The sequence below is a fragment of the Sinohyriopsis cumingii genome, chromosome 8 (genome assembly GCF_028554795.1).
Source record: "Sinohyriopsis cumingii isolate HCF-2022 chromosome 8, ASM2855479v2, whole genome shotgun sequence".
NCBI classification, from domain to species: domain Eukaryota; kingdom Metazoa; phylum Mollusca; class Bivalvia; order Unionida; family Unionidae; genus Sinohyriopsis; species Sinohyriopsis cumingii.
In genome coordinates this window covers 103,775,078-103,792,396 of record NC_142968.1, presented here as the reverse complement: position 1 = coordinate 103,792,396, position 17,319 = coordinate 103,775,078, and positions in this window count along the sequence as shown.

Genomic DNA, 17,319 nt, shown 5'->3' with positions numbered 1-17,319 from the left:
AATATCAATGTAAGACACATCTTACCAAAGATCGATGAAGACTAACGATACAAAATGAACCCAACCTTGCAGTAATTGGACTATGCGAAACGTTTCTAGATTATGATGTACCTGACAGTGCTATCTCTATTAGCAACTTTTCTTTGGAAAGACGAGATCGACCACAAGGCATAGGAGGAGGGATAGCCATGTACGTTTCAAATAACTTAACATACAAGAGAAGAACAGATTTTGAAAATTCTACTATCGAATCAATATGGATCGTGCTAAGTTTCCTCAATAGCAAATCACTCTATATCTGCTCAGCATACCGACCCCCAAACTCCCTCTCCTCGTGGACTGACCAATTTGAACACGAGTTAGAGGCTGCTTTATCTTCCAACAATGAAGTAATTATCTTGGAAGACTTTAATATTGACCTCATCTCTGATACTAACACTAAATGGCTACATATGATACAACTGCACGACCTTACACAGGTAATATATGCTCCACCAAGAGTAACAGCCTGTACTTCTACTCTGATCGACCACATCTATACTACCCATCCAACCAATTTCTACGAGATAAACGTACCATGTTTCCCTATTAGTGATCACTATCCTATATGTGCAACTCGTAAGCAACAGAGCGCAAAGAAAAACAACTTACACTCCTACATGCAGTACAGATGTTTCAAAAACCTTTCTGAAAACGAATTTCTCTCCGAACTATCACAAAACATTAAGCAATATATTTCCCTAACATAGACCCAGATTATGACTTGTCTAACTGGAATCACTGTTTTCTTACTATCCTAAATAAACACGCCCCCATACGCATCAAGAGAATTAAACGATCAAAACAACCAGAATGGTATACTAATGAAATCCAGAGGCACAACGCAAACGAAACTACTACCATAAACATAAAGACTTCACAAACTATCGTTTATGGCGAAACAAAGTCAAATCAATCATTGTAAAATACAAACGCTCCTTTTTCAAAGAAGCCATCACATCAAACTCCGATAACAGATCCATCTGGAATCACTTACGAAATCTAACTTCAACGAAACCTGCGCCTCTAGCTCCATGTGAAATTATAGTTGATGGCACTAAATATACTGAAGAGCTCGATATTGCAAACCAGCTGAACCATTTTTTTGCTAATATCTCCCAAACGCTTGACAGGTCTAAGAATACAGAGCCTAATTTAGACAAACTTACTAAATTCGTGAATGAAAGGGTGCCCGATCATGTTAGTTTCAACATTCCTTTAATAACAATAAATGACACTTTTGATATTATAAATAAACTTGACACAAACAAATCAGCTGGTCTAGATGGAATTCACCCCAAAACTCTGAAAATGTCGGCTTTATCAATCTCAGAGTCGTTGAAAGAAATAATTAACTGTAGTATCACTTCCAATAAATTCCCGGAGTCATTGAAGTTAGCAAAAGTATTCGCAATTTATAAAGGAAATGAAAAGAATGACCCATCCAACTATCGACCCATATCTGTTCTATCCGTACTTTCAAAAATTATGGAAAAACATGTAAGCAAGCATATTTTCAGATATCTTGACAAGTACCAACTCCTCCATAGATCACAATCAGGTTTTCGAAAGAATCATTCATGTCAGACTGCAATGACAAAACTTATAGACCAATGGCTACTAGCAGTAGAATCAGGTGAACTTACTGGTGCAATCTTCATTGATTTTAAAAAAGCATTCGATTTGGTTGACCATTCGGTGCTCATTAAAAAACTTTCAGCCTTCAAGTTTTCTCCAAACTCAGTTGCCTGGTTCACGTCGTATCTCACAAACAGACACCAGGTTGTTTGCACGGGTAAACATATATCCGAACCAAGTCATATCTTAAGTGGTGTTGCTCAAGGATTTATATTAGGGCCTCTTCTTTTTCTACTATTTATCAATGACTTATCCTTGTATCCAGCGCACGCTAACACAGATCTTTTCGCTGACGATTCGACATTGCATTTATCTGATAAATCTCTAGACTCCATTAAAAATAAACTTCAAACCGACCTCAACAATATATCAATTTGGTGTCATCAAAACAAAATGAATATTAACATCTCTAAAACGAAATGTATGACAATTCTAACAAGGCAGCGTCTATCTACTAACATGGATTTACTTCTAACTCAAAATGGCTTAGATGTATCTATTGTCAAAAATCAACAACTTCTCGGTATCTACATTGATCAACACCTCAGCTGGAATGCGCATATCGATCACTTATGTGCAATGGTAGTCAAAAGAATAACTCTATTAAAATTGCTTTCAAAATTTCTACCTCCACAATCACTTGAAATTTATTTTTCGGGTTATATACTACCACTGATAGATTACGGCTGTACCATATGGGGAAACACATCAAATTATAATCTGTCCAGAAAAGGGCAGCCCGAATAATACTGAAACTTCCTGTTATGACTACCTCAAATGTATTGTTTTCACGTCTGAAATGGCTACCTATACAAAAACGTATTCTTTATTTTAAAGGAATCATGACATACAAGTCTTTAAACGGTCTTTCTCCAGATTATATCTCTAACATAATTGAACTAAGATCATCGAATACTGAGCGTAATCTCCGATCAACGACAAACAACGATCTCCAGATTCCTTGGTCGAAAACCAATCATTACAAAAGCTCATTTTCTGTATCAGCACCTACTGTATGGAATTCCTTACCAATGAGGATACGTAATTCAACTTCCCTTGCTTCTTTTAAAATAGCATTAAAGAAATTCCTTCTAGACCAGCTGGAATGACATATTAAAAGCTCTGAATAGAAAACTTTAAAATCATATCCATAAATGATATATATTTGTATGTTTCCCAGTATAGTCACACATAGTCATTCATGTCAAATATGTATGAATGAGTGTGCGACGATACATGGTTATGTGCACGAACCTCTATTTTTATTTATTTTTATTACAAAAAACCGAGGACCACATGGCAGATGGGTCAGCCATGACCAACTGTGTTATCCACGTTAAAGATAGTTTATTATTATTATTATTCGTCCTGGGGTCCAGATCATGGTTTCATTTATAGCTACGAATTTTGACGGGATATCGAAAGAAGACGGAGTGAATATATGGATGCATCAGTGGCCTCCGGCTCGTGACTTCTCACATCATTCTCTTTGAATTGAAAAAATAAAGCATTGAGATCGAATCCTACCGCCAACAGTCTTGAATAAAATCAGCTGCGTGGCCAACGAATACGAATTGATATGCCCCCTGATGAGCCAAGCTACATACACAAACTAAACATTTCCCACCTATTGCGAATGAGAACCAAGAATAACACATAATGAAATCAGTCTGACATATACCATATCAAATAACTTTTACTCATTACGAATTAGTACAAAAGCTCATTCACTAATCATATAAAGTCCACTAATCATAAAAAAAAATAGCGCAGATTAGCCCCCCCCCCCCGCAAGCCATAACCCCAAACACAACAGTCTTAGAATTAATGCATTTTATTCAAGTTTAATTTTTCCATTTTTCTTGTTCTCTATTCAGTAAGAAATAGGAGAACAGGCTAGTTATAGCAAATCTCACTGATGTGCTCTAGACCGACCCGTCCCCTAACACATGATAAAAAAAAAACTTACTGAACAAGAGTATACACAATTACAGCAACTGAGAAGGAGACTGAACAAAACTCAACTCTTTGACCTAGGGGTCAATGGTCACAACATATTAAAAGCTCTAAGAATGAGGAAGAAAGGCAAGGAAACTCGCCCAACATATTGCATATTTGACGGTAGGGAGTTCGACCCTCAAATCCCAAAATTATACTAAATCCTTAAGAAAAGAAAAACAATATCTCATTCAATTTTTTGTATTTTTCAAAATTAGTTTTGTCTTTTTAAAGGAAAATGTAGAAACCAATCAAAAGGAAAGACATGGTTTTAAAACTCCTTGATTGTGGACAATATGAGAGCTACCACCCCACGCTAGTCCAAACCATTCTTATGCGTTGGGATGGTGACTAATGGTGACCAGAATGAAAAAGAAAGTATAAAGACCACGTGCGCTCACAGCACATGCGTCGCTGTAAAAGCAGTTCTGCGTATAGAATAGAGCTGACCAAATGAACCACCAAATACGATCTTCTAAAGCACATTGGATATAGACAAGTGAGTAATGCTGGTCTCCTTACCGAAACCCATACCTAACTGACTGTGAATAATATTTGTTGAGAAAACAAAACGAGAATTACCCGAGACAAACCAACCAACTTGGACGATCAGGACAGATATGAAAACTATGTTTTGGGAAAGTAATTATGCCACATAGGCATGGAGTATCTGGATGCCCCCCCCCCATGACGAGTTAATGTGATAATTAAATCTTATATCTTAAGCATATGTTTGTCAACAACATTCAGAATGGTGTAATATTTACAACGAAAACGAGGATCTCTACAATCAATATATTTTAAGGCCGGATTTTCCCTTTTTGATGCAATAACATAGTTTGACGATTTGCAACCGATTTTCATGCAGCTCAGTATTCTCCCTTATGTCTTGACATGATATTTCTATTAATATATCTAAACGTAACATAAGTTTAGACATTCCCCTCTGGCATAATTACAATAAATATAAACGGAATATTAGAAAAGCTATGGATAGTAAAATGTCGTTAATATGCTATATAAGAATTATTATATAATTTCAAACGGATGAATTTATATACTGGAATAGCTAGCCATAATTTGGCTACTCGCATTATTATTATTATTATTATTATTATTATTATTATTAAATTTTGACTTGTAATGTAACTTTAGTCTCGACATACCCCAACCACCTTGACAATTATTTCATGTGCAGACGACCGTATTAGACAGTTCCCTAATAAATCTGCAAGAAAATGCGAAGACACAATACGCGTAAGCCTATAATTTGTTAGAGTCGTCCACAATTAATATTACTCCAAAATTGTCCGAAACATTGACTTGAAATGCACACATGTTAACCGTATAGGTAGATAGTCTATATTTAAAAAAAAAAAAAAACTATCGATAGACTATGTTCATGTCACGACAACTAAGTTCGGCTATGTAAAAATGAACGATGAAGTGAAGGCATCTTTCTTTTCATACCATTAACCGTGCGCGGGGACATGCAAAACCTACACGCCCTTGCAGTGAGGTTTTTGCATCAAGTAGATACGTTTTCCTTTTATCCTCCAGAAACTATTGACATCATCGGCTTGAAGCATCTTATCCTGAACAGGACTTCAAAAATAACGTTCGGGCAATATGCAACGCAACTGATTAAAAACCTTCTTTCAGGATACTATGAGATTCACTTTTATTTTAAAGGTGTTGTTTGACATGGTTTGTTTTCGTTATTGATTTAATTTTTCTTTCTTCAGTTCTCGCGGCGATATTTAGTGTCTCAAATTGTTTGGGCGACTCGTTTCATTTCATTCTGTTTTCTCATCGGGCTCTGCTTTCTTTTTTTTATTCTTGTATTGGGCGATAAAGGTAGAGACAGTTCCGATTGCGCTTTAAGTATGAATGCTATTAATACATCCAATCGCTCAGACATTGTGATCATTTTGTTGTGGATCAACCCGCAGAAGCCAGCTGTTATTGGCTGACAAGCACACACCACCACCACAACCGGAATACACACCACTTCCGCAAACAGCACAAATCCATGATCAAACACCTTCCACAAGCGACATGGAAACGGAAACAGAAACAACAATGGACAAATCCCCACAAAAAAGAAAAGAAAATCAAAAATGGCCACCATTAAAAGAAAGGCAAACTCACAAAAAATGGGAAAATTGTAAAGAAAAAAATCCACATTTCCAGACACACCCAATACAATGATATTCAAAAGTATGCTGAAAGAAATGGTACAAAAACCGCAACTGATACCACCACTGATTAATGACAAAAATATGAACACACAAGCTGAACAAACGCCCCAAATCACAATCCACACCTATAGAAGAAACCAAACACAACAACAACGGAAATACCCAAATCAAATGAAACAGACCACACATATACACACACAAAATAAAATTCCAAACTCACCCCATCCAGCCCTCGCAAACTGATACATCCCAACGGAACAAAAGAACAAAACTCAAAACCGACAGAATCAAAACAGACCCAAAACATAAAACAACCAAAAAGACGCTCTCCTCCAGTGGAGATGTCAACAAATATAAACAAATAACCGAAAAACACGCCCCGACAAATGAAAACGCGAATGCAAATGACGTTAACACAATGTAAACAATAAAATAATACTTTCAGTAGTACAAACCGAGAAAACATAAACATACTCTAGAAAACAGTCCAAGAAGCACTAGGAATGGAGAAAATGACGGACTAAACATACTAAGTAGTGAATGGGGGCACTTTACGGACAATGGGAATTAGCATTAAAAACACCCCTGGGTCAGTTTACGGACAATGGAAATTTAACATGGCGAAAAATCGTGGGTCAGATTACGGACAAGGGGAATTAACATGGCAATAAATCGTGGGTCACTCTACGGACAAGGGGAATTTAACATGGGATTTTTTTTAAAAAAGGGTAGGCAATGGAAAGGCTATCTCTTTTCGAGAAATATGGCTGGCCCTGAAAAGGGCCTTTGGGTTTATGTTAATATTAATATTAACATAGATGGCATCTCTCACATCTTCTTCTTCTTCTTAAACTCCTTCTAACTGCCGGTCCATACACAAGTACCCTCTTCAGACATCCTTGTCTTTCTATATAAACTCTCCTCATCCATAGACTTGTATCTGTCCTATCAACAACAGTCCACTTGGACCGGACATACATGAGCATGTCCGTCCTGAACATCATTGTTGACACAAGGGTTGAAGATTGAACGTCGGTCCACATCTTGAGGCTCCGAGAAACAGGTGAATCAATGCAGTGAACGGCGCTTATTTATAGGCAGAGGTAGGATTGAAACGGATTGAGTTCATTCACCAATCCGAACACGCGTTACAGAATTCAGTCAGCCCGCATCCAATCCGAAGAGAGTAGTCTGTGACGTCACGTAGTCTATATAGATTCGCTAGCGCTTGTGTGCAGTCAATCTATGCGACAGTGATTCAACATGACGGAAACTCAGAAAACGATCCATTGGGGTGCACCAGCAGGGGAGACTGCCCAAGGGAACTCGGACTTACTTTCAGAAGAGGTGAATTGGGATTTTGTGGATTTTCTCTCCTCGCAAGAATTTGTTCCGGAACCTTCGTTACCTTCTTCATTACCGCAAGTGGAAAATTTTAGACAGAGACAGAAAGAAGAATTGGAGAAATTTATACAACGACAAAAGGAAGCGGAACAGGCTTTTCTCCTACAGCAACAGCAACAAGAAGAAGAGGTAAGAAAAAAACAACAGCAGCAACAGCAAGAAGAAGTAGCAGCAAAGAAACAAGAGGGTGAAAATCAAACGGTCACGGTACTGTTGGACATTTTAGCGGAGTTAAGAAGTCTGAAACAAATGTATCAGACTTCTTTATCACGACCGAAGAGAATACGACCTTCCCGAGCTAAACACGTCAACCCTGTGACTAAGCCTACCGTACCACCCTTAGTGATTTCAACCCAATCATCATCAACATTACGCAGTCCAGAAGTAGGCCTTGGCCGTGGCAAAGGCATAAGGCAGTTAAAGTTGATTGCTTAAACTCACCCTTTCACCATGAAGAAAAAAAGGCCCTTTTCAGGGCCACCCACATTTCTCGAAAAGAAATACAATTTCAATTTGCCAATAACTCAAAAAAAAAATAAACCCCACCCATTTTACCCTTATAGTACGTGTCTGTGTATGAGTGCGTGAGTGTACGTTCTTATTTTAAAATCACAACTCAAAGACACTTACCTTATATCATTCATTTATTCTTCTCTCCATTTTTTACAATCCAATTCACAATTCACAACACATCACTTTAATAAAAAGTTCATTGACTTCTTCTTTCTCCTTGTTTAGTCTCTCTGTTTCTTTAATTTCTTCACTGTCTTTTCCTCATTTTCTTCCCTTCTTCTTTTCTTCTTCTCCTCTTTCTTTGCCTCTTGTAAATAGAATTGTATTTTTTCTTCCTCTAAAGAATCCCTCTCTTCTTCTGAAGAATCCCTCTTTTCTTCTGACTCCTCTTCTTTCTTTTTTGGGCAATCTGGAGACCAATGTCCTTTTTCTTGACAATAATAACAGGTATCTTGACTTTTGTCTTTTTTAGTCCCTGTTTTTGTTCTTTTTTGACGGTCTGGACACTCTGAAGACCAATGCCCTTTCTTCTGACAGATATAGCAAGTATCTTGACTTTTATCTCGAAAGGAAGGAGAGTAGTCTGTCGGCTGGTCTGAAGAGAATTTTCTAATGACCCCTCGCAAAGCTCTGACGAAACGTTCCATCTGGTTAGTCTCTTCCATCGTTGTGCTCGGCTTGAGAGTGAAATGAATAGTGAAAGGACAAGACACACACCCTTTTATATACGCTGGTCTGCTATGACTATAAAGTAGCTCATGGTGTTTGAACTTGAGTCATTTGACTTTTTGCTTTCAAGATGAAACGATCCCATTCATTCGAGAAGAAAGAAGAAAGTAAGAGGCAGAAACGTGATCTATCGCCTCGAACCAGGGCTGAAATCTTGGCACAAATTCATGCCAGTGATTTTGAAGAGGACATGAGTGAACCAGAATTTGAAACCTCTAAACCAAGTTCACCACCCTTAGTCAACCCTGAAAAATACTATTCCATTCGAGAGACGGAAAAGCGCTCCTCTAGAAAATTTAGAACCACGGCTTACAAATACACGGTGAAGTTTAAAGATTTCAAGTCCGAAGTACCGTTAGAGAAAGCAGAAGGGTTCATCACCGGAGTGTGGGATTCTTTGCTCACCGCACTCAAGCGACAATGTCAACCCAAAGAAGACGATCGCTTGAGACTTTCCATACAACACGACGGTTTGAAATCCCCTGTTTGGATCGAGTTTAGCACCCCTGCAGAATTGACTGCTTCCAAAGTCATGGACAAGATACAACACGTACAACAATCTAATGATCAGTTTGACATCACCGATGGTAAAGCCACACTGGACATGACCCACGTCTCTCCTCCTCAAGGGACAGGAAGCAAAAAGATGTTATTGGTGGACGACCTTCGCAACACCAAAAAGAGTCTCGTCCGAATTGACAACCCTCATGACCAGATGTGCTTAGCCCGTGCCATCGTGGTGGGACGAACCTATGCCAACAAGAACGACACGGTAGAATGGAAAAGAACCTGGGACACTATTCAACGTTCCGACCGAGCCAAACAACGAAACGAAGCAGAACTCCTGTTACAACAAGCCGGACTGCCCAAAGACACACCCTGCGGCATTCCTGAGATGCGAAAATTGCAAGATGTCCTAGCTCCACGCTACACCTTAAAAGTGCACCCTCAAGAAATGCGCGGGCCTCTGTTGTTTCGAGGCCAACATTTTAAGGACGGAAAATACATTCACGTTTATCATCACGATGACCATTTCGATACGATTACCAGTATCACCGGATTCCTGGGATACAGTTATTACTGTGAGAAATGTGACCATGGTTATAATAATCGAGAGCAACACAAGCATTGTGGATCGAAATGCTCAGGATGTTTGGCCTCTTTACCCTGTCTGAGCGAAGAACCAGTGCCTTGTTCGACTTGTCTGCGCACGTTTGTTAGCCCTACTTGTTACCAACAACATCTGAAGACGCAAGGTTCACAGCAGAAATGTGCTTGTCAACTCCTGAGATTGTGCCCTACGTGTGGACAAGGCATACGTACCAATAGTACCAAGGCACACGTATGTTCAGGAAAAAAGAAATGTCACATTTCTCACCACATCGTGGACTTGGAACACCAATGTTACGTGCAAAAATACCAACCCCCACCAGAGAAAGAGGACAGTCACAAGAAGAAAGGCAATTTCATCTTTTTCGATTTCGAATGCATGCAAGAGACCGGCATTCACATTCCTAATTTCTGCGTGGCTCATCGAGCGTGCGAGAAGTGCATTCAAGAACCTATCTTCAGTCATTGCCCTCACTGCAGCAAGATTCCTGGAGGGCGTGAAAAAATCTTTCGGGGACCAAACACGTTAGCCGATTTTGCCCAATGGGTCTTAGACCCCATCGACAAGACGTGGAGCCAAGAGGACATCGAACTTTACGGAGATTGTCATCGTCATGCCACAGTGATGGCTCACAATTTCTCCGGATACGATGGACAGTTTCTTTTGAGGTACTATACGGAACATGGCACCGAACGTCCTAAAGTGACTTTGAACGGAGCCAAAATCATTTTCATGCAAGTGGGACAAGTACAGTTTAAAGATTCGATGAGCTATTTGGCCATGCCTTTGAGTCGAATGCCTAAAACGTTTGGAATGACAGAAATGGCTAAAGGGTACTTTCCACACTTTTTCAATACGGAAGCCAATCAACACGCCGTTCTACCCCATTTACCTGAGGCTCACTATTACGACCCCGACAACATGCGTACCGAACAACGAGAAGCTTTCTACGCTTGGTACCAGGCTCACGCCTCTGACCCTTTCGACTTTCAGGAAGAAATGTTAAAGTATTGTCGTTCCGACGTGGACATTTTACGGCGTTGCTGTGGAAAATTTCGAGAACTGTTCATGGAACACGGAGGGGTCGATCCTTTGAAAGAAGCTTGCACCATTGCCAAAGCGTGTTCCTTAGTGTATCGACAACGATTCATGCCGGAAAAGACCGTGGCTGTCATCAGTCCTCAAACGACCCACTTTGTCAAACGTCAATACTCGGTCAAAGCCCTACGTTGGTTACATTACTTGTGCGACAAGGAAGACAAGTGGATTCAGCATGCCCGCAACGGAGGAGGCGAAAAGACCATCGGAACGTATTCGGTCGATGGTTGGGACTTAGAAAACCCCAAGATCGTGTACGAGTTTAACGGTTGCTTATTTCACGGATGTCCCGTCTGTTACCCTGACCGTGGCACTAAAAATCAGTTTTTGCAACGAACCATGGAAGACTTGTACCAGGACACTTGTCAGCGGCGCTTGAAGTTAGAACAGCAAGGATACCAAGTGGTGGAAATGTGGGAACACGAGTACGATCACCGTATGAAAACCGATCCGGAGTTTAAACGCCTCGTGGAAAGTTACCAGTTCATGGACCCGCTGAACCCGAGGGATAGTTTGTACGGAGGAAGGACCAATGCCACCTGTTTGCTGTACCAAGCCGACGAAGAGAAAGGAGAAGAAATCAAATACTTGGACGTGTGTTCGCTGTATCCCTACGTGTGCAAATATTGTCGCTTTCCTGTAGGGCACCCGCAATTGCTGACGGAACACATCGACCTGAAAAACATTCGACAATACGAAGGCTTGATCAAGTGCAAAGTTTTGCCTCCCACGAACCTCTACCATCCCGTCTTACCTCACCATTGTCAAGGCAAACTGATGTTTCCTTTGTGCCGTACTTGTGCCGAAACGTGCAACCAAGACCAACCTTGTCAGCACAGCCAGGAAGAACGGGCCTTGACGGGAACCTGGGTCAGCGTAGAATTGTTCAAAGCTCTGGACATGGGATACCAACTGTTAGAAGTGTACGAAATTTGTCACTTTCCCAAGACACAACAATACCGCAAGGGTGACCCTACTCAGAAAGGCATTTTCGCCGACTACGTGGATGCCTTTTTGAAACTGAAACAAGAAGCCAGCGGCTATCCTTCCTGGTGTCACACTCCCGAACACCAAATACAATTCAAAGAGAAATACTATGAACAAGAAGGCATCTCTTTAGACCACATCGAGAAAAACGAAGGCAGGCGATCGTTTGCCAAAGTGATGTTAAATTGCTTGTGGGGTAAAATGGCACAACGACCGTGTTTACCCAAGACGGAATATTTGACAGAACCTTCCCGCTACTTCCAGATGATTCACGACAAAACCAAATACATGAAACACGTGGACGTCGTTCGAGAGAATTTGATCTTGGTCAATTACGAAGAAGATCTGGACTTTGTACAAGACGACCCTTTTGGAAATGTCATCATTGCGGCTTACGTGACAGCCCATGCTCGCTTAAAATTGTACGAAGCTTTAGAACTGTTAGGGGAACGCGTCCTGTACTTTGACACGGACAGTTGCATTTACATCCATCACCCGATTCAACATCACCCTGACATCGAAGGAGACCGTTTAGGAGCCTGGACAGACGAGCATCCCGACGACAAGATTCTAAGTTTCGTCAGTGGCGGTCCCAAAAATTACGGCTACGAATACCGTGACAAACAAGGAGAAGTGCACACGACGTGCAAAGTGAAAGGACTGACTCTGAATTATCGTACCAGTCGTGTGGTCAACTTTGGGGTATTGAAAGAAGCCTTGCAATCGGGAGAGGATGGAAACTTTAAAGTGACCACCTATCAACCGAACAAGATTGTACGTTTACCCACTCACCACATCGTCAGTCGACCCTTGGAAAAAGTCTATCAAATTGTATACCAGAAGCGAGTTCGACTTCCCAATCATTTCACCTTACCGTACGGTCACGTCGGTATTGGTCTGTATATAAAAAAGGAACCCTAGGCAAGATCGATAGTTCATTGTGACTACCAAGACCGAGCGAACAAGATGAATACTTTGAAAGAGGCATCGTTCCAGTTTGGGGATTGTAAAAAAGTTGTATCTTCCTCTAGTGTGACTAATATTGGATGGATAAGACCCATGCATTGCGACGGAAAATGTCCGGAAGGAAACTGCGATTGTCCATGTGGTTACCATTGTAATTGCGTAACGGAGTTTGCAGACGAGTGCGATTGTGAGCCTTGCGATGGATACGATGCTGTACCTTGTGACCTGAGCGATGCCGTAAAGCATCATGGGAACTTTAGTGCCCCTACCCCTATCATGGAAAGTGATGCTGTGCGTGTCAAACCTGTGGGATGCGAAAGCGATGCTGCTCGTCCTCTTGGACATTTTACTGGGTTTCGTTTTAAAGGGGAATGTTCACCTTCACGTCTACCCCCCTACGGATGTCATCCAGCCCTGAGCAAACTCCTACCCATGTCACTCAACCCTCATCGAAACGAACCTGTGAAAGACGAATATTCGTTCCCTGTGCGTTTGTCGGAATACTGCGACTTTGAAAATCGTCTTCAATCGTTCAAAGGAAAATGGCCTAAGTATCTGGGAGGACCGACCCCCGAAGAATTAGCCAGAGCCGGATTTTTCTACTTGGGCGAAGGAGATAAAGTCAGGTGCTTCAGTTGCGATGTGACACTTCACCACTGGGAACCGCAAGATTCGGCCTACGTAGAACATGCTCGATGGTCACCGAATTGTCATTACTTACCCTTAGTGGGACCGAGACATTGAAGTAACTTCTTACCATAATAATCTGTTCATGGATACTTTACAAGAGAACATTTGTGCTTTGCCTGTGGAGTTGAGAGAACGCATTTATCGAGAACTGGTCAAAATACAAGTGAAACGTAAAGAACAATTGCATCCGTTACGTCACCGGTGTTTGAACCACTGGTACCTGAAAGCTATACAAGGATTGATTCAATTGAAAGTGTTCCATCGGACAGACATTGATCAACGATCCTCTAGTTTTAAAAAGGATTGGTTTGGTATGGACGATTCTACCTCCATCATTGTAAACGTACTGCATCGAATTCCAGAGGAAGAGTTAACGAATTACCAACATCTTGAACGCAATGTCAACTTAGTGAAAGAGGAAACTTCTGAACGAATTGTAATGTGTAGATTAGTGACTCAACGATTTAAATTCGACACTGAAGTGAAACCATGTTTGTGAAAAGAGTACATTTCTTGTGTCAGACCAAAGAGGATTTAGTATGACCTATTCATGGATACTTTGCTAGAGAACATTCGTGCTTTGCCTGTGGAGTTGAGAGAACGCATTTACCGAGAGCTGGTCAAAATACAAGTCAAACGTAAAGAACAATTGCATCCGTTACGTCACCAGATCTTTAACCACTGGTACCTGAATGGTATAAGAGAACTGATTCGTCAGAAATTGTTTCAGTGGTCAGACCTTGTTCAACACTTTGAGTTAGTGAATGATCGAAATGTTCATTATTTTGGTTACTTCGAGATTCACCTACAGCAATACATTGAGGAAGACAAGTTAAAGGATTATCAACATATTTTACGTGGAATCTACTTAGAGGAAGAGGAAACTTCTAAACGAACTCTGAAGTTTCGGTTACAGTATGCAAGATTTAGATTCCCTACTGGAGAACGAAGATCTCTGGCTAGAAAGTACGTGTATTGTTTCCGAAACAAAGAGACTATAAAAACAGGCTGCCATGCCACGACTTATGTCACATGTCATCCAACAGATTCCGTGGAAGGAACTCAATGACCATATTCAAACCGTGGATCATTACCATCGATTATTGCAAGAACTGTATCCATTCAATTTGGGACGACAAGTGGTGTGTGTCTTAGTGACTTGTTTTCTGGGATTTCGTTTACCAGCCGATTCTTTATGGACTCTTTACGATCAGTACTTACCACCTCCATGGCCTTAAATGGTCACGAAAAACTCCTTTTGCTCAAAGCCTTGCGGTTTCATCTGGATACTTCTCGACCTCAACAGGAAAAAAAGATTCGTCAACTTTTAGCTACCCAAGACGTGTATGACGATGTGTGTGTAGCTTGTGACTTACACCCTCATTGGACAGACGTTCGTGACTGGAAAAAGGGGGGTTTTGAGGCTTGGACCCAAGAAGTGGCCCAGTATGCACAAGAGTTGTTCAAGGAAAAAAGTTACTTTTCAACCTGTGTTAGTGACGGTGCCAGAAGAACCCGTCACCGAGAACAACCACTCGCTTCAGGACAGGACTGTCATGGACATTCCTGAAAGGTCATTCCGGGAGGACACTTGTGTGACAATACCTCATGTAGAGACTGTAAGAACATTACACACTGTCCCTAGGACATCTTGGTTACCCAAAACATGTTGTACAGACACTTGTTTATATTCCACTTTGATCGCTTTGCTGTGTTTTATATTCCTGTACATCACTATTTGGGTTGTATGTATTTTTGTCTTTCGTGTTCATATTTGAAACATTCAATAAACGTGTTCTGAAAAAGTATATAAACTCTTGTCTTGTTTGTTTTTCGTGTCACAAGTGACATTTCTCATACCATGGCTACCTCTGCTGTCTCTGCTCCCTCTTCCTCTACTGTCAAAGTCATCGACGAACACTTAGATCGTGCCAGTTGGGAGGCTTTGTATCTTCGCCATCCCTTTAACATGCTCATTGCTGGACCTAGCGGTTCGGGCAAAACCGAATTCGTCAAACGTTTGATCGAGCATAAACATCATTTGATCGATCGGCCCCCTCAACGGATCGTGTGGTGTTACAAAGAGTGGCAATCGGCGTACAGCCTTTTGCGAGAAAGTCAAGGCGATTCCATCGTGTTTGTGGAAGGCATTCCTAAAGAAGACGACAGCATCGTCTCTGACTCCCGTCTAACCCATTTGGTCATTTTCGACGACATGTTAGGAGAAGACGAAGAAGAAATTAAATTGTGGTTCACGCGTAAAGGGCATCACCGTAATGCCAGTGTCGTTTACATCACCCAAAATTTGTTTCAACAAAGTAAAGCCCATCGTACCATCAGTCTCAATGCGCATTACGTGGTCTTGTTTAAAAGCCCTCGAGATAAATCGCAAGTGCAAGTCTTAGCCAAACAGTTAGGAACGCCTTGGCTGACTCAGGCGTACGACGATGCCACTCAAACGCCACACGCCTATTTACTCGTCGATTTGAAACCTACCACTCCCGAGGATTTGCGATTTCGTACCCACTTGTTTCACCACTGGTGCCAAGACGGAGGGCCTGTCCTGTACACGTCTCCGTCCTCGACTTCATTTCACTCCCCATCAAAAAATCTATAAAAACCTCAGACCCTTTTTCGTCTGTCTCACACTCAGTGCGAACATGACGTCCCTTCAGTCGCATCTTCCCGTCAAATTGATTCGTGCCTTGTATGGCATCAGTCGAGAAAAAGATCCACAAACACGAGCTCGTGTCTTAGAAGCTAGTCTCAAAGAAGTCTTACGATGGTTCACGGTGACGGCACGTCAAATACTCCAAGGAATCATTCAGATTCCTCATCAAACCCAACGCTTTTTCGATCGAAACAAAGTCGCTTTGGTCCAACTGGCCGATCCCCGCATCGACACTCAAACCAAAAAACAAATCATTTTGAAACCTGGAGGGAGCGGTACTTTAGGAGGGGTCATCATTCGCTCACTCTTAAGATGGGATCCTAATGCCCCCAAAGTTATCCCCAAGACAAAAGTTCAACGAAGCCCCAAGAAGAAAAAGACCAGGTCCCCAAAGAGAAGTACTTCTCCAGTGGCGGGACCCTCCTCTTACCAGACACCACCCCGAAAAAAGAAAAGAAGCCCCCAGAAAAAGAAACAGAGAAAAAGTCCTCAGAAAAAGAAAAGTCCACAGAAGAAAACTAGTCGCAAGAGAGGCACTGCAGCCAGGACGCAGCCTTACACTCGCAAACCACGACCTGCCACAGCGTCTCCGACAGCCTCACGTTTGTCCACTTCTCCGTTGATGTCACCAGGAACTGAAGAGTACTTGGAGACGTTGATTACACCAAGAACTTCTCCGTTGATGACCCCCAAAAGAACTTCCCCAGTGGCAGGACCTTCCAATTTAGCGGCAGTGGCTGCTGCTCACAAAGTACCTTCTCCCAAAATCAAAGTCCATGAAAGATCGGGCATGTTACAAAGTTTACTGGATTTGTCCAAGCAAGAACTGGCTCGATTTAGTCCGTTACGTACCCCTGCACGACGTGTCATGCCTGTCCTCAAACTGATACGACGTCAAGACAATCAGTGGCGACGCGTTCCAGTATAAAAAAGGCCTGTGACCGAGTAGGATATCAGTGTTTTTTGGTGCTCCTGAAGACTCAAAGATGTCACCCTCCAGAAAACCCCAAGGAAAGAAAAGGAAAGGACTGCCACCACGTTTAGCCAAACATGGGGACATGTTATCTGTCCTGTCCAAAGCTTCTCCACCCCTACGAAAAAAACTCATTCAAACGGCCTCCAAAGAGGTCATCGATACCGTGTGCGAATGTTGTTTGAACGTTTTGAAAGGCACGATCCCTTTGTCCAAACACCAGAAACAATGCTTAAGCAAACATCGTCACGTTCTTCGCCAAATGGTTCGAAAGAAAATTCCCATTCGTCAAAAAAAGAAG